At 34.2% G+C, this 27,403-nt stretch overlaps 1 pseudogene; it reads left to right on the top strand.

Annotated features, from left to right (window-relative positions):
• Positions 1 to 27,403, top strand: part of LOC136306652 (serine/arginine-rich splicing factor 6 pseudogene) — a 178,115-nt pseudogene that overhangs the window by 748 nt on the left and 149,964 nt on the right.

The following is a 27,403-nucleotide window of genomic DNA, read 5'->3' as shown; positions in this document are numbered from 1 at the left end:
ACTTAAAGAGGTTCCCTAGCCCAGAAACAGAGGCTAGGCAAACCTCATGAGGGATATTTAAAGGGTCCCTAGGGTGGGCAAGCTAATATGACATAGTGAAATCTCACTGGCTGGCAGATGGTCGCTTTTTTCCAAAGGACTTCTGGGAAGTTTCTTTTGGCATGCTTGGTTGTGGGCGGTCCTAGCCAAAGTTCCCAGCTAGGGAACCCACTGACCTTCCTCCATTATCCGCCAACCTTACACTACCAAATCCTTGCTCTTAGGAGTTGAAATGTAGTGTTTTTATTGCAACACTCTTTTCTGTTTGCTGCCATTCCTTGTTTTGCATAAGAACAGAGGAGAGGCCCTGGACGGTTGGCTTAGTGGTAGAGCGTCAGCCTGGCGTGCAGAGGTCCTGGGTTCCCGGCCAGGGCACACAGGAGAAGCGCCCATCTGCTTCTCCACCCCTTCCCCTCTCCTTCCTCTCTGTCTCTCTCTTCCCCTCCTGCAGCCGAGGCTCCACTGGAGCAGAGATGGCCCGGGTGCTGGGGATGGCTCCTCAGCCTCTGCCCCAGGCGACAGAGCGTCGCCCCCTGGTGGGCGTGCCGGGTGGATCCCGGTCGGGTGCATGTGGGTGTCTGTCTGACTGTCTCTCCCCGTTTCTGGCTTCAGAAAAATACAGGAAAAAAAAAAAAAAGAACAGAGGAGAAATTGTCCATATGACTGGTCTCTCCAAATTCATGTAATCTCTTCTCCCTGACAAATCAAGGCTTTATTATTCAAGCAACTTTTCTTTTGCCTTTTCTCAGGAGAGCCTCACACCTCCATGGCAATGCACTTCTGCTTAAACTTTCCTATCAACTCTGCAGATAAGCACAGACACCTGAGCGATAAGACACAGTAAAGATTTAAGCTACCTGCATTCATAACACACACCAACTCTTTTTTTTTTTTAATAAATTTTTATTAATGTTAATGGGATGACATTAATAATTCAGGGTACATATATTCAACGAAAACATGTCTAGGTTATCTTCTCATTAAATTATGTTGCATACCCCTCGCCCAGAGTCAGATTGTCCTCTGTCGCCCTCTATCTGGTTTTCTCTGTGCCCCTCCCCCTCCCCCTAAATCTCTCCCTCCCTCCCTCCCATGTCCTCCCTCCCCCCACCCCTGGTAACCACCACACTCTTGTCCATGTCTCTTAGTCTTGTTTTTATGTTCCACCAATGTATGGAATCATGTAGTTCTTGTTTTTTTCTGATTTACTTATTTCACTCCGTATAATGTTATCAAGATCCCACCATTTTGCTATAAATGATCTAATGTCATCATTTCTTATGGCTGAGTAGTATTCCATAGTGTATATGTGCATCTTCTTTATCCAATCTTCTATTGAGGGGCTTTTTGGTTGTTTCCATGTCTTGGCCACTGTGAACAGTGCTGCTATGAACATGGGGCTACATGAACACACACCAACTCTAATGTCAGAGCCATTGCAGGGCACTGAAACTTTCAAAAAGTACACACATATATGAGAAAAAAAGGAGGGTTCATTTTGTATATTAGATTCCACATATGAAATCATACGGTACCTGTCTTTCTCTGACTGGATTATTTTACTCAGCATAATGCTCTTCAGGTCCATCCATGTTGTCGCAAAAAGGTAAGATTTCCTTATTTTTTATGGTCACATAGTATTCCATTGTGTAAATGTACCACAGCTTTTTTTTTTTTTTTTACCATATATCTACTGATGGGCACTGGGCAGTTACCATATTGGCTATTATAAATAACACTGCATGGGCGAGGGAAGAAGTGAGACAGAGCAAAAAAAGACATAAAAAAACAACAACAACAAAACTTATGAACACAGGCAACAGTGTGGTGATTGCTGGGAGCGAGGAAGGAGGAAGAGAATATGGGGGGATATATATTGGGGGAATAAGGATCTGACTTGGGGGGGTGAATACACAATTCAGTGTAAAGAGATATGTTATAGAATTGGGCACCTAAAACCTGTATAATTAGTTAACTAGTGTTACCCTAATTAAAAATAAATAAATTAATAAATTAATTAATTAATTTTAAAAAGGGTGAGTGAGTAAGCCTCAGTGGTTGGAAACTAGAAATATAGCCACCAATTATCAAACTCCTCTGGTTAAGGCTTGGGACACTTTTTTTTTTTTTTTTGTATTCTTCCTAAGTGAGAAGCAGTGTGGAGGCAGACAGACAGACTCCTGCATGCACTTGACAGGGATCCACCCGGCATGCCCACTAGAGGGCCATGCTTGAATCCTCTGGGGCGTTGCTCCACTGCAATTGGAGCCATTCCAGCGCCTGAGGCAGAGGCCAGGCCATGGAGCCATCCTTAGCGCATGGGCCAACTTTGCTCCAGTGGAGCCTTGGCTGTGGGAAGTGAAGAGAGAGATAGAGAGAAATGATAGGGGGAAGGGGGAAAAAGCAGATGGGCGCTTCTCCTGTGTGCCCTGGCCGGGAATTGAACCTGGAATTTCCACACACTGGGCTGACACTCTACTGCTGAGCCAACTGGCCAGGGTACTTGGGAAACTTTTAATCCAACATATAAAGATCAGAAATCTTTTTCCAAGTTTGAGAGAGATAAATGTCTGCAAAGAAGTTCTTGGATATATGGGCATATCTGTGCCTGAATGAGGAAAGATGATTTCTAAACTTACCTTCACCTCATCTAGATTTGAGCTATGTGCTGTTTTATGATTATTCTGTGTTCTGCAGAATCTGTGAACAAATTCTCAGAATAGCTCTGTAGGTGAAGAGATTTTGTGGAATTCACTGTATCTCTGTGAAACATTTCTGCAATGACGTTTTCCTCTTGACAATTCTACTAGCCTCTCTGCTGAAGAAAATATTCTGTTCATTTAAATTGAACAGAATTATCTTATGTATAAATTTAAAAAGAAAGACAAAGATTTGAAGCTGACATTATCTCTCTATCCTCATAGGAAAGATGACTGAAAAGTTAATTACCAATTTAATCTTAATATTTGACATACTATACTTATATATAGCCTGTGGGAAGGAATACAGGTTATCTTAAATATTCCAGAACCTAACACCATATTTTGCATATTTTATATTGTAAACATAAAAGAATTTTTTTTGTGTGTGCATTCCTTTCCCTTTAAATGTTATTTTTGGCATGTTCGTCAAGATGTTTTTAAAATGGTTACAGGCTAGACAAGAAACCATTATTCAACCTAAAATACAATTAAATTGTTAAACTTTTATTTAAAACTAACAGAAAATGTGTTTCTTATCTAAAATGTTATATATCATTTGATATATTTTAATTTAATGTTTTTAAAAAGGCAAATTTAGTTTGTATAAATAGAAGTAGATGAAAATTAAAATATCTTACACGTAAGTCCCATCACAATTTCTCCAGAATACAAACAGTAAATATTTCACTTGTTAGTGAGATTCATTTGTTAGTTATTCCTGATTCAATATGAAATTACTTTATTATTTTAGTTGGGAGCTTATCAAGAGTGAGAAATACATCTAATTGAACTAAGGTTCCATGGACATTTTGAAGTAGGAGAACAAAGAAAAACAAAGGAGACCTGTATGAAACGAATAAATATGGTGGGAAAGTTAAATGTAGCACAAGTAAATGTGTTCCGTGTGCAATCTATAAGGCATTCCCTCCAACCCCCAGGATAATCCCTGACCTATTATAGATTGCTACTTCATTCTCTTATGATTGCAAAAAATAAAGGTACATGTTATTGTTTTACTTATTTTCATAAATTATATATTTTGGACACACATTCAAGTATACTTTGTATGTTCTTTGTTAGAATCCTTTTATTTTTGCTTTTTGCACTGTGATATATCAGCTCAATTTCAATAATTGCTAAAATAAACATATCATCCAGAGCAGAGTTTTGAAAGGTAGGTAGATTGACAGGCCGAAAGTCACTGTAAATCTAACATCACTAGCATGCTTCTGCAACATTTATTTGATAAGAAAGTTTAGTAGGCCCTGGCCAGTTGGCTCAGCAGTAGAGTGTTGGCCCGGTGTGTGGAAGTTCCCAGTTCTATTCTTGTCCAGGGCACACAGGAGAAGCGCCCACCTGCTTCTCCACCCTTCTCCTCTCCTTTCTCTCTGTCTCTCTCTCCCCCTCCTGCAGCCAAGGCTCCATTGGAGCAAAGTTGGCCGGGGTGCTGAGGATGGCTCCATGGCCTCTACCTCAGGCACTGGAATGGCTCAGATTACAGTGAAGCAACATCCCAGAGGGTCCAAGCATCGCCCCTTGGTGAAATGCAGGGTGGATCCCTGTCAAGCGCATGTGGGAGTTTGTCTGCCTTCCTGCCACTTTTCACTTCAAAAATATACCAAAAAAAAAAAAAAAGGTTTGTAAAACTAAAAACTATAATACCAAATATATATATATATATATATATATATATATATATATATATTACCAAACCACATATATATATATATGCAATCTAAGTCTGTACTATTTACTCCTTTTGAAGGCATATTTTTATAAAAATACAATTTCAGAAGTCAAACATAAATCTTTTAAAAATCAAAGTAGATATGGGAATATTCAGAATATTCATACTGAAATGGGAAAAAATAATATACAATTCAACCAAAGAACTAGAAATTTTCACTGAAATAACTAGGAAATAAGTAGTCACTTGAGTTTTGTTCATAACCTTACCTTACAACTTTAAGATCTGCCTTTCGGCACGCATTGTTTCAGATGAGAAGTCAGCCCAATTTCTTATTGTTATTTACTTTTATGTGGTGAATCATGAATAACTCATTGCAATATTTTGTTCTTTTTCTTTAGGTAGTTTTATTATATTTTAGTGTGTCTAGGAGTACATCTCTGAGTTTAACTCACTGAGATTCTTAGATGCGGAAGTGAATATATTTCATCAAATTTGAGGAGCTTTCAGCTATTATTTCTTCAAGTATATTATATGCCCTGTCAAATTTTCCTTTCTTGTTAGGACTCTCATGATAAGCATCCCAATTTGATAGTGTCCCATAATCTCTGAGCCTAGCCTTTCCTTTTTTTTTTTTTTTTAATCTCCATCCCTTTTTCTTTCAGTTTCACTCTAAATAAGATTTAATAATCTGGTTTTTCAATAAAGTACATAGAAGAAGACATAGGTACTAAAATCATGGACCTGGGTTTTAAAGAACATTTTATGAACTTGACTCCAATGGCAAGAGAAGTGAAGGCAAAGATAAATGAATGGGACTACATCAGAATTAAAAGTTTTTGCTCAGCAAGAGAAACTGATACCAAAATAAACAGACAGCCAACTATATGGGAACTGATATTTTCAAACGACAGCTCAGATAAGGGCCTAATATCCAAAATTTACAAAGAACTCATAAAACTCAACAACAAACAAACAAGCAATCCAATAAAAAAATGGGAAGAGGACATGAACAGACACTTCTCCCAGGAAGAGATACAAATGGCCAACAGATATATGAAAAGATGCTCAGCTTCATTAGTTATTAGAGAAATGCAAATCAAAACTACAATGAGATACCACCTCACTCCTGTTAGATTAGCTATTATCAACAAGACGGGTAATAGCAAATGTTGGAGAGGCTGTGGAGAAAAAGGAACCCTCATTCACTGTTGGTGGGACTGTAAAGTAGTACAACCATTATGGAGGAAAGTATGGTGGTTCCTCAAAAAACTGCAAATAGAACTACCTTATGACCCAGCAATCCCTCTACTGGGTATATACCCCAAAACCTCAGAAACATTGATACGTGAAGACACATGTAGCCCCATGTTCATTGCAGCACTGTTCACAGTGGCCAAGACATGGAAACAACCAAAAAGCCTGTCAATAGAAGACTGGATAAAGAAGATGTGGCACATATACACTATGGAATACTACTCAGCCATAAGAAATGATGACATCAGATCATTTACAGCAAAATGGTGGGATCTTGATAACATTATAAGGAGTGAAATAAGTAAATCAGAAAAAAACAAGAACTACATGATTCCATACATTGGTGGAACATAAAAATGAGACTAAGAGACATGGACAAGAGTGTGGTGGTTACCAAGGGTGGGGGGGGGGGAGGGAGGACATGGGAGGGAGGGAGGGAGAGAGTTAGGGGGAGGGGGAGGGGCACAGAGAACTAGATGGAGGGTGACGGAGGACAATCTGACTTTGGGCGAGGGGTTTGCAACATAATTTGATGACAAAATAACCTAGACATGTTTTCTTTGAATATATGTACCCTGATTTATTAATGTCATCCCATTACCATTAATAAAAATTTATTAAAAAAAAAACAAAACAAAAAAAAATAATCTGGTTTTTAATTGTTAACTATTTTGCCTCAAATCTTCCACTGAACCTCTCTAGTGAAATTTTTATTCCAGTTATTTATACTTTTGCACTTCATCATTATTTCCATTTGTTTTTCTTTCTTTTTTTTAACTTTCAGTCTTTTCACTGATACTGTATTTTTAATGATGAATTGCTGTCAAACATTCCTCTGTCTTTAAACATGGTGTCTTTTGGTGCTTTTTATATATTTGTTATGGCTTTTTTAAAAATGATTTTGCTTTTGAACTCTAATAATTTTATCCTCTTGGACATTCTTTTGATTCATTGTTTTTGGTTCTCCTGTTTATGGCCACACTTTCCTATTTCTTTGTTGTTATTATGTTGTTCACAACTGAACATTTTAGATATGGTAGCAATACTGGATGCTGATTTTCCTTAAAAATTGTATTTTATTCCTTGTTTTTGTTTAGTGATTTTTCTGAACCAATTCAATGGAGATTGTCTCCCTTACAGTGCAGTCATTAATGTCTTTGCTTATTTTTGTTTAATTTTTTTCTGCCATGTACGGACTGTTTATGTTAGCTTCCTTGACTGACCAGTGGGTCAGCATATCATATTGGCTATCCAGGGGTTGGATTAAGCCCTTCAAACCAATAAGGCTTCCCATTGGAGCATGGATTTATAGTTCAGGCAGTTTACAAATCTGATCCAGCTTTCACTTCCTGCTTGTGTATGATTTTGTGTACAATGAGGGATAAGTATACAACAGGGATGCTCTCCAGTCTCTCCTGAATACACAAGCCTTTATATGCATGAAGACTTCCAGATCCTGACTAATGTATGAGTTTATCAAAGCCCCTATGACCACCTTGTTCCCCAGTACTTCTTGTTAGGTTTGTATTGGTCTGTTACTTGCCTTACTTTTCCTGAATGCTCAGGCAGCTGAGATGTTGGCCTTTCCAACTACCAATTACATTGCTATTATTTTCAATAAATGTATGTGTAAGCCTGATAATTTTGAAGATTGTTTTTCTACTTTGTTAGCTATATAAAATGGGTCAGGTACAATACAAGAAACTATTGTATGCTTTAATAATGCCTCACTGCCTTAAAATTCATTTGTCATCACATATTTTGAAAATATTTCTGACTTTTCCAATTGTTTCCATGAGAAGTTCATCTAGCTTTTAGTGAGTCAATTTAATTAGGTATGCTTATGAAAGCATGCATTTTCAAATATTCCAATTTTATAGCATTAAATTGTATTACATTCATCTACCATTTAAAAAAATCTAGCATAGTTAACGAGTATTTCTATTCATATAATATATCCTGTATTTTTGCATTTAATTATTGCAAAAAACATACATGGTTGTATATTTTATTGGTGTTTTCAAAAATAAACTTATAGGGTTGTGAGAAGATGGCAGCGGAGTAGGCGGATGCACAGACGCCCAGCTCTCAACACCAAACTGGAATACAAATCAATTTAGAAAAAATCAGCATGAAAAATCAACACTGAACTGCAAGAACAGCTCTCAAAAACCAAGGAGCAAAGAGGAAGCCACAATAATCCTGGTAAGGAGTGCCTGAATCTCCTCTGCTTACAGGAAGGGAAGGAGGGGGGTGAGGCTGAGAGCCCAGAGAGGATTTCACAGAGGAAAAAGAGCAGAAACTACTGCTCACAGCCACTTACCTGGCGACCAGGGAGCAAGGTGGGTTGAAAAGACCAGCTTATCTCCCAAGTGGAAAAGACAGGGAGAGGGACAGACTGTGAGGGGCTAAGTATGCAAGAAACGAAATAAAAAAGCTGACTCATTCGTGCTGGAGGCGGCCATAGCTGGGGGAGGGACTGAACCTTTCACAAAACAGAGCTGAAGTGCTTCCGGATCAGAGATCTCCGGACATCTATCCAGCTCCAATCAGCACAACAAGACACAGCTGAAAACAAGAAGTGGGGAGGAGGGGCAGTAACTCAGGTCTCCATGGAGATCTGAGATACACCTCCCCCTACTGAAGCTGAGAAAAAACCCTGCCCCCAGTGAGATTAGTTGGTGGAAGAGACCTTCAGCATCTCAGGTTACACCCACAGCATTCCTGGATACAGTTTCAAGGAAGCCCCCTGCTGAGATCAGTTAACAAGACTATCACCTGTTAAGAAAACAAACAAATCAAGACTTCAAAGCTGCCCAAATCCGAAAGTGGATTACAAATAATAGCTGATACAAACCCACGAAGACCTAAAAATAACACAACGGAAAACTGGAGGCAGACAACACCAAGCCTAGACTCAATCAACTCTACAAATAAAAAAAAAGAAGAAGAAGATGAGAAAACAAAGGAGTGCAATCCAAATGAAACCACAAGAGACACTTTCGAGAGATGAACTGAGTGATATGGAAATAATCAAACTTCCAGATGCGGAGTTCAAAATAATGATTGTAAGGATGCTTAGGGATCTTAGAACAACAATGGAGGGGGAGTTTGAGAACCTAAATAAAGAAATAGCAAGTATAAAAAAGAATCAGTTGGAGACGACAAATACAATATCAGAAATAAAGACCACAATGGAAGGAATTAAAGACAGGATAAATACAGCAGAGGATCGAATCAGCGAGTTAGAAGACAACTGGAATGAAGGCATGAAAGCAGAAAAGAAAAGAGAAAAAAGACTCAAAAAGTCAGAGGAAACTCTTAGAGAGCTCTGTGACAACATGAAGAGAAATAACATCCGCATCATAGGGGTTCCTGAAGAAGAAGAAAAAGAACAAGGGATAGAGACTTTGTTCAATCATATCATAGCTGAAAACTTCCCTAAATTAATGCAAGAGAAACTCTCACAAATCCAAGAAGCACAGAGGACTCCATTAAAGAGAAACCCAAAGAAACCTACACCAAGACACATCATAATTAAAATACCAAAGCTAAGCGATAAAGAGAAAATATTAAAAGCTGCAAGAGAAAAAAAAGTTATCACCTACAAAGGAGCCCCCATAAGGATGACATCTGACTTCTCAACAGAAACACTTGAGGCCAGAAGGGAATGGCAAGAAATATTCAAAGTAATGCAGAACAAGAACCTACAACCAAGACTACTTTATCCAGCAAGGCTATCATTTAAAATTGAAGGAGAAATAAAAAGCTTCCCAGACAAAGAACAACTCAAGGAATTCATTACAACCAAACCAATGCTGCAGGAAATATTAAGGGGCCTGGTGTAAACAGATAAAGTGGGAAAAGAATACAGGAAAAAAAAAAAAAAAGGAATACACCTTTAAAGAAGAAAATGGCAATAAACAACTACATATCAATAATAACCTTAAATGTAAATGGATTAAATGATCCAATCAAAAGACATAGGGTAGCTGCGTGGATAAGAAAACAGGACCCGTACATATGTTGTCTACAAGAGACACACCTTAGAACAAAAGACACACACAGATTGAAGGTAAAAGGATGGAAAAAAATGTTTCATGCAAATGGAAATGAAAAAAAAGCTGGGGTAGCAATACTTATATCAGACAAATTGGACTTTAAAACAAAGGATATAGTAAGAGATAAAGAAGGCCACTACATAATGATAAAGGGAGTAATCCAACAGGAAGATATAACTATTATAAATATCTATGCACCTAATATAGGAGCACCCAAATATATAAAACAGACTTTGATGGATTTAAAGGGCGAGATCAACAGCAATACTATAATAGTAGGGGATTTCAATACCCCACTAACATCACTAGATAGATCCTCAAGAAAGAAAATTAACAAAGAAACAACAGACTTATTGGAAACACTAGATCAACTCGATTTAATAGATATCTTCAGAACCTTTCACCCTAAAGCAGCAGAATATACATTCTTTTCAAGTGCTCATGGTACATTCTCTAGGATAGACCACATGTTAGGGCACAAAAGTGCTCTCAACAAATTTAAGAAGACTGAAATCATATCAAGCACTTTCTCCGATCACAACGGCATGAAACTAGAAATGAATCACAGCAGAAAAGCTCAAAAATTCTCAAACACATGGAAACTAAATAGCAGGTTGTTAAATAATGAATGGATTAAGAATGAGATCAAAGAAGAAATAAAGAAATTCCTAGAAACGAATGACAATGAGCATACAACAACTCAAAATTTATGGGACACAGCGAAAGCAGTGCTGAGAGGGAAGTTCATAGCACTACAGGCACACTTTCAGAAGCTAGAAAAAGCTCAAATAAACAACTTAACCCTGCATCTAAAAGAATTAGAAAAAGAACAGCAAGTAAAGCCCAAATGTAGTAGAAGGAAGGAAATAATAAAGATCAGAGCAGAAATAAATGACATAGAGGCTAAAGAAACAATACAGAGGATCAATGAAACTAGAAGCTGGTTCTTTGAAAAGGTAAACAAGATTGATGAACCTTTAAGTAGACTCACCAAGAAAAAGAGAGAGAGGACTCAAATAAATAAAATTAGAAATGAGAGAGGAGAAATAACAACTGACACAACAGAAATACAAAATATTGTAAGAAAATACTATGAAGAACTGTATGCCAAAAAACTAGACAACCTAGATGAAATGGACAAATTCCTTGAAACATACAATCTTCCAAAAATCAATCTGGAAGAATCAGAAAACTTAAACAGACCGATTACACCAAAGGAGATCGAAACAGTTATCAAAAAACTCCCAACAAAGAAAAGTCCGGGGCCCGATGGCTTCACAACGGAATTCTACCAAATATTCAAAGAAGAACTAACTCCTATCCTTCTCAAACTATTTCAAAAAATTCAAGAGGAAGGAAGACTTCCAAACTCCTTTTATGAGGCGAGCATAATTCTGATTCCAAAACCAGGCAAAGACAACACAAAGAAAGAAAATTATAGGCCAATATCTCTGATGAATATAGATGCTAAAATCCTCAACAAAATATTAGCAAACCGGATCCAGCAATATATGGAAAAAATCATACACCATGATCAAGTGGGATTTATTCTGGGGAGGCAAGGCTGGTACAATATTCGTAAATCAATCAATGTGATTCATCACATAAACAAAAAGAAGGAGAAAAACCATATGATAATTTCAATAGATGCAGAAAAAGCATTTGATAAAATCCAGCACCCATTCATGATCAAAACTCTCAGCAAAGTGGGAATACAGGGAACATACCTCAACATGATAAAAGCCATCTATGAGAAACCCACAGCCAACATCATACTCAATGGGAAAAAATTAAAAGCAATACCCTTAAGATCAGGAACAAGGCAGGGGTGCCCCCTTTCACCACTCTTATTTAACATAGTCCTGGAAGTCCTAGCCACAGCAATCAGACAAGAAGAAGAAATAAAAGGCATTCAAGTTGGAAAAGAAGAAGTAAAACTATCATTATTTGCAGATGATATGATATTGTATATAGAAAACCCTAAAGTCTCAGTCAAAAAACTACTGGACCTGATAAATAAATTCAGCAAAGTGGCAGGATATAAAATCAATACTCAGAAATCAGAAGCATTTTTATACACCAACAATGAACAGTCAGAAAGAGAAATTAAGGAAACAATCCCCTTCACAATTACAACCAAAAAAATAAAGTACCTAGGAGTAAACTTAACCAAGGAGACTAAAGACTTGTACTCGGCAAATTACAAAACATTGATAAAAGAAATCAAGGAAGATACAAACAAGTGGAAGCATATACCGTGCTCATGGTTAGGAAGAATAAACATCATTAAAATGTCTATATTACCCAAAGCAATTTATAAATTCAATGCAATACCAATGAAAATACCAATGACATACTTCAAAGATATAGAACACATATTCCAAAAATTTATATGGAACCAAAAAAGGACACGAATAGCCTCAGCAATCTTAAAAAAGAAGAATAAAGTGGGAGGTATCACACTTCCTGATATCAAGTTATACTACAAGGCCATTGTGCTCAAAACAGCCTGGTACTGGCATAAGAACAGGCATATAGATCAATGGAATAGAACAGAGAACCCAGAAATAAACCCACAGTTTTATGGACAACTGATATTTGACAAAGGAGGTAAGGAAATACAATGGAGTAAAGACAGCCTCTTTAACAAATGGTGTTGGGAAAATTGGACAGCTACCTGCAAAAAAATGAAACTAGATCACCAGCTTACACCACTCACAAAAATAAACTCAAAATGGATAAAAGACTTGAATGTAGGCCGTGAAACCATAAGCATCTTAGAAGAAAACATAGGCAGTAAGCTCTCCGACATCTCTCGGAGCAATATATTTGCTGATTTATCTCCACGGGGAAGTGAAATAAAAGACAGGATAAACAAATGGGACTATATCAAACTAAAAAGCTTTTGCACAGCTAAAGACAACAAGAACAGAATAAAAAGACAAACTACACAATGGGAGAACATATTTGACAATACGTCTGATAAGGGGTTAATAACCAAAATTTATAAAGAACTTGCAAAACTCAACACCAGGAAGACAAACAACCCAATCCAGAAATGGGCAAAAGAGATGAATAGACACTTCTCCAAAGAGGACATACAGATGGCCAATAGGCATATGAAAAAATGCTCAACATCACTAATCATTAGAGAAATGCAAATTAAAACCACAATGAGATATCACCTTACACCAGTCAGAATGGCGCTTATCAACAAAACAACACAGAATAAGTGCTGGCGAGGATGTAGAGAAAAGGGAACCCTTCTGCACTGCTGGTGGGAATGCAGACTGGTGCAGCCACTGTGAAAAACAGTATGGAGATTCCTCAAAAAACTGAAAATCGAACTGCCTTTTGACCCAGCTATCCCACTTTTAGGAATATACCCCAAGGACACCATAGAAGGGCTCGAAAAGGAGAAATGCACCCGCATGTTTGTTGCAGCATTGTTCACAGTAGCGAAGATCTGGAAACAGCCCAAGTGTCCATCAGAGGACGAGTGGATTAAAAAACTTTGGTACATATATACTATGGAATACTACTCAGCCATAAGAAATGATGACATCGGATCATTTACAATAACATGGATGGACCTTGATAACATTATACGGAGTGAAATAAGTAAATCAGAAAAAAAAAACTGAGATGAATCCATACATAGAAGGGACATAAAAATGAGACTCAGAGACATGAACAAGAGTGTGATGGCAACAGGGGCGGGGGGGTTGGGGGAGGGGGGATGGGGTGAAGAAGGAGAGAGGGGTTAGGGGAGGGGAGGGGCATAAAGAAAACCAGATAGAAGGTGACAGAAGACAATCTAACTTTGCGGGAGGGGTATACAGCACAATCAAATGTCAAAATAATCTAGAGATATTTTCTCTCAACAAATGTACCCTGATTTATCAATGTCACTGCATTAAATTTAATAAAAAAAAAAAAAAAAAAAAAAAAAAAAAAAAAAAAAATAAACTTATACTTTATGATGCTACTCCTTTTATATCATTGAAAGTATTAATTTTTACATTGCATTTCTCTTTAATTCATTAACTTTATTATTGATGGTTTCAAAAATTGTGATGTTTTACACACTACAATTTTTTTATATTCACACTTAATTTCCCACCATTTAGTATACAACAATAATTTAATAAATATTTTTAGTACATATATAATTAATCATTAGAAGGAAATGATCTGGAAAAATACATGGAATACATATTGGAGTCTAATATGCAAATGGAAAGAAAGACATCTTTGAAAAGCATTTAAGTGCCGAATGTTTATCCTTTTTGAATATCACACTGTACTTAAATGCTTATTGTGAAAAAGCATTGATGTATTATGAGAAAAAAATCTATTTTGAAAAGCAAAAGTATATAATTAATACTTTTAACTTGAAAGAATTACCCCCTTTATTATTTTTTAAAATTTTTATTCATTTTAGAGTGGTGTGGGGAGAGATAGAGAGAGAAGGGAGTAGGAGCAGGAAACATCAACTCCTATGTTTGCCTTTAGCTAGGCAAGCCTGGGCTTTGAACTGACAATCTTAAAGTTCTAGTTTGACTATCCACTGTGCCACCACAGGTCAGGCCCACTTATTCTTTAATTTGTATCTGCTGGTCTCTGCTGCAGGTTTTAATTGACATAGTTGGATTTGAGACAGAGATAATTTTTTCTGTATTTTCTCTCTTTCACTATACATATATACACATACTCACTATATATATATCATACACACACACACACACATATATATATATAATATTTTTACTAATATGTATTTATATATTTTAGGCTGAATTCATTCCCAGACCTTAACTTTTTGTTTCTTCAGTTTCTTCTGAGATATTTTTTTTTCTTCTGTGCAATCTCATCTTCTGGTTTAGGGACAATCTGCTCTTTTTCAGTAAGGACCTTCCCAATATGGCAGGGAGAGTTCATGCATGGATTAATCTGTCCATGAGCTCTGTAAATTCTGTGCCACATCTTGGAAGCTTTGTTTATCTGAATGTCATTCAACGACCAGAGAATCTACATCTAAACTCGTAAGTTCTGCATTATTCTCTGCATTTTAAGCATGTGCAGCAAAAATTCAGCAGTTTTTGGGCCAGTGACCCTGTGTTTAGCCCCACTCTTTGGCCTAGGAAAAACGACCAGCTCCACCATTGTAATGACAGAACATCACACTTTGATTCTGTAAAGTGACATCCTTCAGATACTTGGTTGCTTTTCAGAAAGGCACAACCTTGATGGTCTAGGCAATTTCATGTGTGTTCTTAAAGTGATCAAAAGTATTTCAACTTCTTGACTTACATGATTATGTAGTGTATGCTGGGTCAACTGAATAGTAAACCATTTTCAGAAGTCACCTTGGGCCACTTTCGGAAAGAGTCAATATTCTTTTTAGTTTGTATTTGTATGTAACTAGATTAAAGTCCATTAACTTTATTGATATAAATTATTACCTTACTTCTTGCCTACTGTTTAGTTATTGATTTTAATTATCTCTGTTTATTAAGAGGTTTCTTAAATTCCTTTTAGTTTTTGAAAGGTTGTTATTCTATCTAAATATTTTATACCTGAGAACATTATCTCTTGTTTTCACCAATGACAATAATTATATAGCCAGGTATGAAATTTCAATGACAGAATTTTTACTATTAAAATTATGTACTTATTTCATCAATGATTTACAGAGATATGTGGTACACAGAAATTTGATGCCAGTGTGATATTTTCCTTATAGTTTCAGTTATCATGAGTGTCTGTGTGGGAAGGGAGGATTGTATTATATACAAGTATGCTTAAATGTTAAGGATGGGGGATTACTTAGTGGGAAATAGAAACTGCATGCTCTCTCCCAATTTTACTAAAGCTCAGTGTAAGGTATATCAGATATCAGCTCAACTAATACAAAAATGATACCAAGTTTCTTTAGTTTTGTGTTAGGCAGAATCTGCTTGTGGCTCCTATAATTTCAAATGCCTGGTCTTCACATCTCTGCTTACTTCTAGCTCTAAGACTTGTTTTCTACTTTTTGTTTTTAGAAGAATATTATCTATTATGAGTCAGCTTCCTTAGATGTGCAATATTCTTCTTTCTTCAATTTTTATCTTGGTGGCAGTCTAAATATATGCGCATCACACAAGTTGCTACCTATGTCTGGCCCCAAGAGTTTCTCAACATTCCTTCTTCCCCATCCATTGAATATTTTATAATTCTATATCTCTTGGAATTAAATGCACAAATGATATTCATGTTCTTCCTGTGACACTTCAATTTTATGGGAGCTGGTATTTCTGAATGAATAATGCACAAGAAGTAACAAATGCAATTCTGCAGGTTATAAATTCAGCAATAATTAATAGGAAAATCTTTCAAATCTTTCAGATAATGTACTACCTACATTCATGAAACAAGAGGCATCTACTTGGGGTAAAATCATATTCTCTTCATTTGCTTCTACCTAAGAATGTAGATTTGTTTTACAATTATCTACTTCATACTTTATTAGATTTTTAAAATCCAGCTTTTATTTGAAAAATTTTCAGATACTGATAGTACATATTAACCAATTTATTTTATTAACTTTTCTAAAACAATTACAGTGATTCTATTATGTGCAAAAATTGGTATTTTGGATAAGATCAATATACTTATTAAGGACTTTCTGGCCTGGCTTGCTTTCAAAGGGCCATTCCAATATGAAACAAAGACTCATTATCACTGAATGGATGGACAACCTGCCCAGAAGCTGACAGCTTTCCAGCAGCAGGTCCTGCCCTATCCACCACTGTAGCCCCAACTGAGAAGTAGAGGCAAAAAAGAAGAATCTGAGGAAGACTCTGATGAAACAGGCTTTGGTCTTTTTGATTAACCTCATTTTGAAATATGTTCAATCAAAAGCTGAACCCTTAAGTAGAAAATACAATAAGGTTTAGAGAAATGAAGCCTGGGCAATCATAACCAGTTAGAGCCTGACCAGGCAGTGGCGCAGTGGATACAGGGTTGGACTGGGATGTGGAGGACCCAGGTTCAAGACCCCGAGGTCACCAGTTTAAACGTGGGCTCATCTGGTTTGAGCAAAGCTCACCAGCTTGGACCCAAGGTCGTTGGCTTGAGCAAGGGGTTACTCTGTCTGCTGAAGGCCCGCAGTCAAGGCACATGTGAGAAAGCAATCAATGAACAACTAATGTGTTGCAACGAAAAACTGATGATTGATGTTTCTCATCTCTCTCCGTTCCTGTCTGTCCCTATTTATCCCTCTCTCTGACTCTCTCTTTCTATCTCTGTAAAAAACAACAACCAAAAAAAACAAAACAAACAAACAAAAAACAGAGGAAGCTCTCTGTACAAAAGCCTAGTGAGGTGAGAAAACAGGTTGTAGTAACATGACTATATCAAAGGGCACATGAAGTAAAGACTAGAAAGACAGGGTCATATTGTAAAACTCAAATAAATTGCCATTTGTAAATACATTATACATTTTTAAAAATAAAGTTTTTGTGTCTACAATGGAGCCATTCACATAATTCTTTTAGTTTTGTATTCTCAGTAAATTCCTTTAATGATTATGTAAAATCTACTAAAAATCACAGTTAATGCCCAGGCAGAGAAACAATTAAGTTAGTACAGCTGGCAATTAAATGGGGGCTATAACTTACTGGAATAGTCTATTTATATGTGTGAGTTACACACACATGTGTTTGTACATGTGCCTGTGAGTGTGTATAAATTTTAATGTACTTTTATACCAGCGATCTTGTATTGTTATCCTCAAAGGGTGAGTCCCAGACCAGCAGGTTTAGAATCTTCTGGAATATGTTACAAATGCAAATTATCAAGGAAGATAGAAAGGGGCAAAATTATCTTTACAGTTTATTTTTATTTTAAAATTGTGTTTATTTCTTAATCACTTACATTATATAAAAAATAAATGTTAGCATGAATAAAGTAGAAATCCAGTTTTCTGATTCTTAGCATCAGTGGTAGTAGTATATTATTATTGTATTTTTGAAATCACTATGTAATATAATGTAATATATAATATAGGAGTTATTAAAAATACCTGTGTACCATCTGATTGGTTTTGTTCAATTTTTTTTCTCCAGAGGATAATACTGCTTTTTTCTTTACGTTATTAAAAATAAATTTTTAAAAGTATTTTTTATGATTATCTAACCACTATGCTGTACATCTAAAACTAATACAGAATAATCTTGAATGTAAACTGTAGTTGAAAATTTTAAAAAATATTTACTTTCCAAATGTTTGCTGCTAATATACAAAAATGTTATTGATTTTTATATATTGATATTGTATACTCCAACTTTGGTACATTTACTGTTTTAAAGCAAACTTTTTATTTGTAGAAAATTTTAGTTTTATTGTATATATATGCATTGTGCATATGTATATTTGCAATTTTAAGAAATAATACACATACACTTTACCCTGTTTCTCTAATGGTTTCATATTATATAACTATAGTACAATATCACAATCAGTGTATTATATTATTTTAAGAATGTGGTATAAGTGTAATCATACAGTATTTATTTAATCTTTGAAATTTTCTTTTTCTCAGATACAACTTTGGAGACCCACTGATGTTGTTGTGTTTCTCAATAGTTTATTCCTTTTTTTCCATAGTATTGAAGTTCCTCAATTTGTTTCACAACCTGGCTTTTTTCTGCTTTTTGGGGTACTATGAATGAATCTGTGTGGAATGCTTGTGTGCAGGTTTTTATGCAAGCATATACTTTCACTTTTCTGGATAAAAGCCCAGAATGCAATTATAGCATTTATATAGCATTCTTGAAATGACACAATTTTAAAAATGAGAAAAATCCATTTAAATGGTTTTCTAGGATTTTCAATACTCATGATTTTGTCATATAACTTTATTACCTTTTTTCTTTCCAATCTGTAGACATTTACACAATATTATTTTGAAATTAATTAAAGCAATATACTCTGATAAGTTATACTTCTCTGTCATTCAGATTTTTAAATTTTACTATCTGTTTATTCAATAATATGTGGACTGATAAGAAAATATTTTAAATTTGTAAATATATAGGCATTTTAAGTGTTATATTTACATATGATTTCTAAAATATATTCAGTGTTATTAATCTTTTTGACAGCATATTAAAACCTTGATTTGTAAGCTTAATTCATAATTTAAAACCTATTTATTGTGTTGTATCTATATTTGATAAGACATAGATTCTACGTTTGTTGTATGCACTATGTCCATTATATTAAGCATTGTAATTGTGCTTTGAAAGTTTTAAATATTATTACTAGTTTTAAATTTATTGAATTTTTATATCTGTAAGAAGAGCTTATTTAAATCTCTTTTTATGCTAAAGTTATTTATCTTTTTTTTGGAGAATTGACAATTTTTGCTTTATTGTATTGAAACTTTTCTATTACTGAATAAAATAAGTTTTTATATTTAGTGAGTTGATTAAAATTTTAATTAGTGAATTAGGATACATATTACTTCTAGCAGGTTGAAACTCTTTCACAGTTGTTGCCATAAATAGACAAGCTGCTTTTACACCATTTTCTTCTATAATTTTCCAATTCTTACATTTTTAAAAACTTAAAAACTCTTATTTTATTTATGTAATATATATATAAAATGTTCAATATTTAATATCTTTTTGTGTGTGTGATTGAAGTTTTAAGTTTTTCTCCTCTTTATACCATTTTTTTCCCATTCTCTTACCTTTGATGATATAAATTCTATTTTTGTTTTACTAGTTACCCTAGAAGTTTTCCTTTATAAAATATTTATATAATATAAAGACATTTGAATGCTTAAAATCCAATGACCTTTCCAGTATTATTTTTGTTATTTTTAAAAATTACACAGTTAGATGTGAACTAAATATTTGTTTAAATATACTCAAAGGATGCTTTTGGCTTTCCACAACATTGGATGTAACATGAGCATTAAGATTCACTTCCTGAACAGTCACCTTGATAAGTTTCCTGAAAATCTTGGAGCTGTTAGTGATGAGCAGACTACTGCTGGAGCATCAAACGAGTTTGTCCTCAAGTACAAGAACACAAGAGCTACAGACGCAAATTTTTGCCAGAATAGAATTTAAATAAGTTTTGTGCAAATGTTATGATTAAAATAAGTGTCTTAATATGTTCTATTTCAAAATTGTAGGCAAATTCTGATGCAATCATATCTTTTGGTATATTAGTGTATTTATTGCATTATAGAAATTATTCTATTTTTACAAATATGATGCCCAAGAAGACATTCTACTTCATTATGTTAAATTAAATGTTGAAAATTTTACAATAAGATGAAAACCTAAAACCTTGAATTGCAAAAAACTCTAGCTTATAGAGAAAAACTAATGTCAGATTTGAGATCAGCACATTCGAATTAGGTAAGAACAGGTGTTTTTGTGGATGCAACAAAAATTTTGTTCCCCAGTGTAATTGTCAAGATTACTTGGAGAAAAAAATCATATTACCTACCTCACTAGTAGTTTTTTTTTTTTTTTTTTTTTTATTCAGTGAAAAGATGGAAAGTAGAGAGAAAGACCTCTTCATGCTCCCAGACCAGAATCTCCCCAGCAAGAGCACTACGGGGGGTGGGGGTGGGGGGTGCTCTGCCCACTTGGTGCATTGCTTTGTTGCTTAGCAACAGAATTCTTCCCAGTTCTGAGTCATAGGCCATGGAACCATCCTTAGTGCTGGGGGCCAACTTGCTTCAATAAATCCGTGACTGAAGGAGGGGAAGGGAGGGTGGGACAGAGAAGCGTTTCTCTTGTGTACCCTGACTGGAAATAGAACCTGGGATATCTAAATGCCAGGCCAATGCTCTACCACTGAGCTAACTTGCCAGTGTGTCACTCGCAGTTCTAATAATGTCTAGCAGATAATATTTCTGGTTAACAAAATTACTGATTAATAACTGAATAAGCAGTTCTGTTTATTGCTTGTTTAAATATGGGCAACAATAAGCTTTTTTATATAATTCAGAATAAATTTGCTTCCTAAACTTTTTATCTCTTTTTTTTCTATTTGTGAATAAATTCTAGGGAGAGTATTTATAAACAGTATTAATTTTTTTTTAATTGAGATTCTATGACTAGAAGATCAAGAAAAACTACATGTGAATCTCTGGGGGTAAAAGTAAAAAGTGGAGAAAATTTGCTTTACATTTCACCTATCGTTTAGTCACATTGAATGGAATAATATGGGCCTAGTAATGATTCAAAAAACAAGATTTTCGGAGCACCAAATATGACAAGCACTGTGATAGTAACTGGGGATACCCAGATAAACTAGACCACTAAAATTGATTATTTTAATTGAGCTTATATTTATATTCTAGACGGGAGGACAAACAGTTCAGTATAAAAACAATTGGTTTAACTATAGTGTATATGTTAGGGAAAGTAGGATGATGGGTATGTTATTCATGAAAGGAAAAACTATGAAGTTACCAAGATGTCTTCTAGCTGGTAGCCAGATAAATAAACTGTGGTATATAAAGACAACGTGCTAAACAGAAATGAACTATCAAAATAGGGAAAAAGAAAAACAAAACATGGAGTATAAGTAAAAGAAGCTAATCTGAAGAAAAAACTAAGAAGCCAATCTGAAAAGATTACATACTCTATAATTCCAACTATATTATACAGTGTTACCTTGAGATACAAACAGACCAACATATGAATTTTTTTTTTTTTTTTTTTTTTTTTTTTTTTTTTTTTTTTTTTTTTTTTTTTTTTTAAGATACGAGCTGCGACTGGGTCCATATTTTTGTTTGATATCCAAGCGAAGTTCCGAGATATGAGTCATGATTCGGGAAGCTGCCACTAGTTGGCGTGTCGGCACACAGTTCCAGTATCTGCAGTTTGATATATTATATGAGTTGACTGACTTTTGAGCTCAGTTACAGGATGAATTAAATTCTTATCTTAAGGTGTCACTGTATTCTAGAAAGGGCAAAACCATGCAGATATTAAAATAATCAGTGCTTTCAAGAGGTTGGTGTGGTAGGGGTTGAGGAGGATGCTAGAGGGATGAACAGACAGAGAACAGAGAATGTTTAGGGCAGTGAAAATATTCTGAATGGTCCCATAGTTTTATATATTTGTCCAAAACCATAGCATGTACAACACTAAGAGTAAGGCTCTAATATAAAACTATAGACTTAAAGAGATTACGATGTGCTAATTTACTTTTATCATTTATAAAAAAATGTACCACTCTGGTACAAATGAATGTTAAAAATAAATGTAAAAAATGGAGGAGGTTATGCTTGTCTTGGGGCAGAGAACATATAGGAAATCTCTGTATTAGTTCTCAGTTCCACTTGGAAACTAAAACTGTTCTAAAACAATAAAGTATTAATTTTAAAAATCTATTACTAATTTTGTGATGATGCAGTATAAAATTAAACACTTGGGCTAGCAAATTTGGCAGAAAGAGATCATTATAATAAAAATTAATTCACATTTATTGTTTATATTACATGGTTTCAATAATATTTTTTATGTATTTTAAGGAAAATATAGATATGGGTATAGATATAGATAGTTAAAATATAGATATAGATATAAATTGATATAAAGCCACGGTGTATTTAAATATTTTCTGTTTGGGAAGTTTTTTTGTGTTAAGTATACAAATTTGGAATCTTTATAAATTGTACTTATTTGGGAGATGTTTTACAATTCTTTTTTTTAAAATTATAAGCAGACTAAAAAATTTAGAAAACAGCATAACAATAATGTAAGCCAATGTTACATCTGATTTTACTTATTTGAGTTATAAAGCTAGAACCTTTATAATAATTTTGCTTCAGGTTATGAATGAAAATTAGTCTTTCATTAAAATAAACATCAAAAATACAATATAAAATAGTATTTATTAAAATATTAATTACAAATTTTGTGAAGATTTGTAGTGCTTTCTCCTTTTTATACTCCTTTATTTCTCATGCATTGGGAAATGTCTGACTTAAGAGCAGAATATGTAGCTATTCTGATTCTAAAGAAATGGCACACCTGATTTAAAAATAATTTAGCACAAAATTATTATATTGTAAAGCTGTTTTATAATTCTTTCTAGCTAACTGATTGTATAGATAAAATTTAATATGTGATACTTAAGGTGATAGAATTATTTTCTTCAATTTCATACAATTTTTAAATTTACACTTGTTATTTTGACTGAATAATTTCAGGAGCATGGGGTGGTTTGACATACGTAAACTGATCAATGTAATACACCACGTCAACAAAAAAAATAACAAAAACCATATGATTCTATATCGGGGTAGTCAAACTATTTATATCTTCTGCCCACTTTTGTATCTCTGTTAGTAGTAAAATTTTCTAACTGCCCACTAGTTCCATAGTAATGGTGATTTATAAAGTAGGGAAGTAACTTTATAAAATTTATAAAGCAGAGTTATAGCAAGTTAAAGCATCTAATAATAATTACTTACCAAGTACTTTATATCAGATTTTTGCTAAGTTTGGCAGAAGAAATCTTTATAAAACAACTTACTACAGTTAAATATATCTTTATTTATACTTTGGTTGCTCTGCTACCACCCACCGTGAAAGCTGGAACTCCCACTAGTGGGCAGTAGGGACCAGGTTAACTACCACTGCTACAAATAGATGCAGAAAAGGCATTTGATAAAATACATCCATTTATGTTTATAGCACTCAATAAAATGAGTATAGAAAGTACCTCAACATAATAAAGGCCATATGTGATAAACCATCAGCCAATAGCATACTAAGTGGTTAAAAAGTGAAAGCTTTTGCTCTAAAGTCAGGAAAAGACTAGGCTGCCCACTTTCTCCTGTCTTACTCAACATAGTATTAGAAGTCTTAGCCAGTTCAATCAGGCAAAAGAAATTAAAGGCATCCATATTAGGAAAGAAGAAGTAAAGGTATCACTTTCTTCAGATGACATGATCGTATATACGTATATAGAAAACCTCAAAGACTACACTGAAAAACTATTAGAATAAATAAACAAATACAGTAAAGTCATGGTATACAAAATCAATATACAAATGTCTACTGTTTTTCTACACACCAACAATAAAACTTCAGAAAATAAATAGAAAAAAAATTTATTTTGCAATTGCAACAAAAAATAAAATACCTAGGAATTACCTTAACAAAGGTCATGAAGGACCTATATGCTGAAAACTAAAAAAGATTATTAAAAGAAATTGAAAAAGACACAATGAAATGGAAATATATTCCATGTTCATGGATTGAAAGAATCAACAAAGTTAAAATGGCCATATTATCCAATGAAATACACAAATTTAATGCAATCCCTATTAAAGTCCCAATGTCATTTTTTTTTTTCTGATGTGAGAAACAGGGAGGCAGAGACAGACTCCCGAATGCGTAGGACCAGGATCCACCCGGCAAGCCAACCAAGGGGCAATGTTCCACCCATCTGGGGCATTGCTCTGTTGCAACTAGAGCCATTCTAGAGCCTGAGGCAGAGGCCATGGAGCCATCCTCAGTGCCCAGGCCAACTTTGCTCCCATGGAGCCTTGGCTGTGGGAGGGGAAGAGAGAGATAAAGAGAAAAGAGAAGGGGAAGGGTGGAGAAGTAGATGGGTGGTTCTCTTGTGTGCCCTGGCCGGGTATTGAACCTGAGACTTCCATACTCTGGGCCAATACTCTACCACTGAGCAAACCAGCCGAGTCCAAATGTCATTTTTTAAAGAAGTACAAAAAACACCAGATTTGTATGAGACCATTAAAGACCATTAATAGTCAAGCAATCCTGACAGAAAAGAATGTAGCCAGAGGTATCACACCACCTGACTGCAAAATATACTATAGAGCCATGATAATGAATGAATATGATGTTGGGAGAAAAACAAACATACAGACCAGTGGAACATAGTCAAGATCAGAGAAATAACACTACATATATATGGACAAATAATCTTTGACATTAAAGCCAAAAATGCATAATGGAGAAAAGAAAGTCTCTTCAAAAAATGATGTGGGATAATTGGAAAGCCACAATCAAAACAATGAAACTTGATTAGAGCTTTCTCCCATGCACAAATATTAATTCAAAAGGAATAAAAGACCTAAATATAAGATCTGAAACAGTAAATTACATAGAAGATAACATAGCTACTAAAGTTTCAGGCCTTGATCATAGAAAATATATTATGAATAGGACCATATCAAACTTAAAAGATTTTTCACAGCTAAAGAAACTGACAACAAACCAAAAAGGCATCCAACAAAATGGGAGATGATATTTATAAACAACAGCTTCAATAAGGGCTTAATATCCAAAATATATAAAGAACTCACAAACCCCAACAACAAACGAACATACAATCTAATTAAAAAAGAGAAGAGAACCTGAACAGACACTTTCTCAAGAAAACATACAAATGGCCAGCAGATATATGAAAAGATGCTCAACTTCACTAACTATTAGAGAAATGCAAATCAAAACTACAATGAAATATCATTTGACACCTGTTAGATAGTTATCAATAAGACAGGAAATAAAACAAGTGTTGAGGAGGCTGTGGAGAAAAAGGAATCCTCATTCACTGGTGGTGGGAATGTAAACTGGTACAGCCATTATGGAATACAGTATGGTGGTACCAAAATATTATGAATAGAATTACCTTATGACCCAGCAATCCCTCTACTGGGTATCTACCTCACAAAACTTGAAAACATTGGTATGCAAAGACACATGCAATCCCATGTTCATCGCAGCACTATTCATGGTAGTCAAGACATGGAGACAATGATAATGTCCCTCAATAGAGGATTAAATAAAGAAGATGTGGTGTATATATATTCAATGGAATACTACTCAGCCATAAGAAATGATGACATAGTCATTTATGACAACCAGGATGGATCTTGAGAACATAATATTAAGTGAAATAAGTAAATCACAAAATGCTAAGAATTATATGATTTCACACATAGGTGGGATATAAAACTGAGACTCATGGACATAGATAAAAGTAAAATGTTTACCAGAGTTAGGGGGAGGGGAATAAAGAGGGAAAAATATACAGTGATGGAAAATGATTTGACTTTGGATAACAGGCCTGCAAAACAATCAACAGTTCAAATGCTATAGAGGTGTTCATCTGAAGCCTACCTATTCTTATTAATCAATGTTACTCCATTAAATTTAATTTCAAAATGAAATTTATCAATTCTGAAAAAAATTGTTTTTAGGCAGAATAAAATGTGTACTTTCATTTTAATAACAATACCATTAAGACAGAAACATATATGCATACATATAAAATTTATAGTATTGCTAGATTAAATTTTGTCACCAGCCAAGGCATTAATACATTTTGGGGCCTAAATAGTTTATTTATCTTAATAAGAACTCAATTATTAAGATGAATTAATAATGAATTTAGGCAACAAAATAGTTATAGTAATAGATAATAGCCCACAAAATTAAAAAAGAATCATTAAAAACCTATATTGAATATATGGAGATAGGAGGAAAGTTTCTTCTTACAGTAAAGTGTCAATCCATATTTAGATTGTCAATCTAAAACTAAAATAAGGAACTTCAATGAGAACAGGATTTTGAAACAATGAAGTCTCAAATTATATCCCTACATATTAGCCATTATTTATAAGAATAAAAATAATAAGTTTACAGGAGAAAATCCCAGCATATACTACGCCATACAAATAATTTGTTTAAAGCCACCAATATTGAGACAATGTCACCAACATGCACATACTGATACAATCCACTGAGATACATCTTGTAGTATCCCTGCTAAAAATGTAAAGCTCAAATTTTACCATAAAGAAACATTAGACAAATCCACATTGAGTGACATTTCACAAACCACTGACAGTCTTTGTATGACTACTGAAAAATAGTCTTCAAAGTTCATGAAAGAAAACTGTTCTAGGTTATAGGAGAATAAAGGTAAAAAATCACTATATGCAATATATTTTTTAGAATAAATTTGGGACAAGGACAAAAATTATATAAAATATTTTGGCACAATTGATAATTTATAGTTCATTTGAATCAGTATTGATTAAGTAATAGGATTTATAAACATGAAATTTGAAATTTTAATATTTTATTGTGATTATACAAGAAAATGGACTTGCTCTTAGGATATGTGCAGTGAGGTTTTTAGTGGTAAAAATATACTATCCTCAACTAATTCTAAAGTAGTTCATAATGGTTTCTGTATCTTAAAATTATAACAAAATAAAATTTACATATAAGTATTATGAAATATAAGTTGTTGAATTACTTTCAGTTCTTATATCAAAGAATTATGTATCTAGAATAACTTGGTCTTACCAAAGTCTATAGAAACAATAAAAACACATTACTGACTTGTTATTAACAATTTATAATCTATTTTGGTATTCTTAAATCAGGTCAAGTTATGGGCTAAAATCTTTCTCTTATTTGAATCTTAATGATCCAGAAACAGTTATGATTTAATGCCAAAATATTCTAATCAATCACATCTGTTTTACATTTAACTGCTTGCTTAGAGCAATTATAATTAATTAATTTCATTTTAAATTCAGTATAGGCATAGGTCTTTTATTTTTAGATTTTTTTTTTTATATATCAGTGCCT

The sequence above is a fragment of the Saccopteryx bilineata genome, chromosome 5 (assembly GCF_036850765.1).
Source record: "Saccopteryx bilineata isolate mSacBil1 chromosome 5, mSacBil1_pri_phased_curated, whole genome shotgun sequence".
In the NCBI taxonomy this organism is placed as follows: Eukaryota; Metazoa; Chordata; class Mammalia; order Chiroptera; family Emballonuridae; genus Saccopteryx; species Saccopteryx bilineata.
Note: the sequence above shows the minus strand (reverse complement) of the source record. Positions and strands in the feature narration are given on the sequence as shown.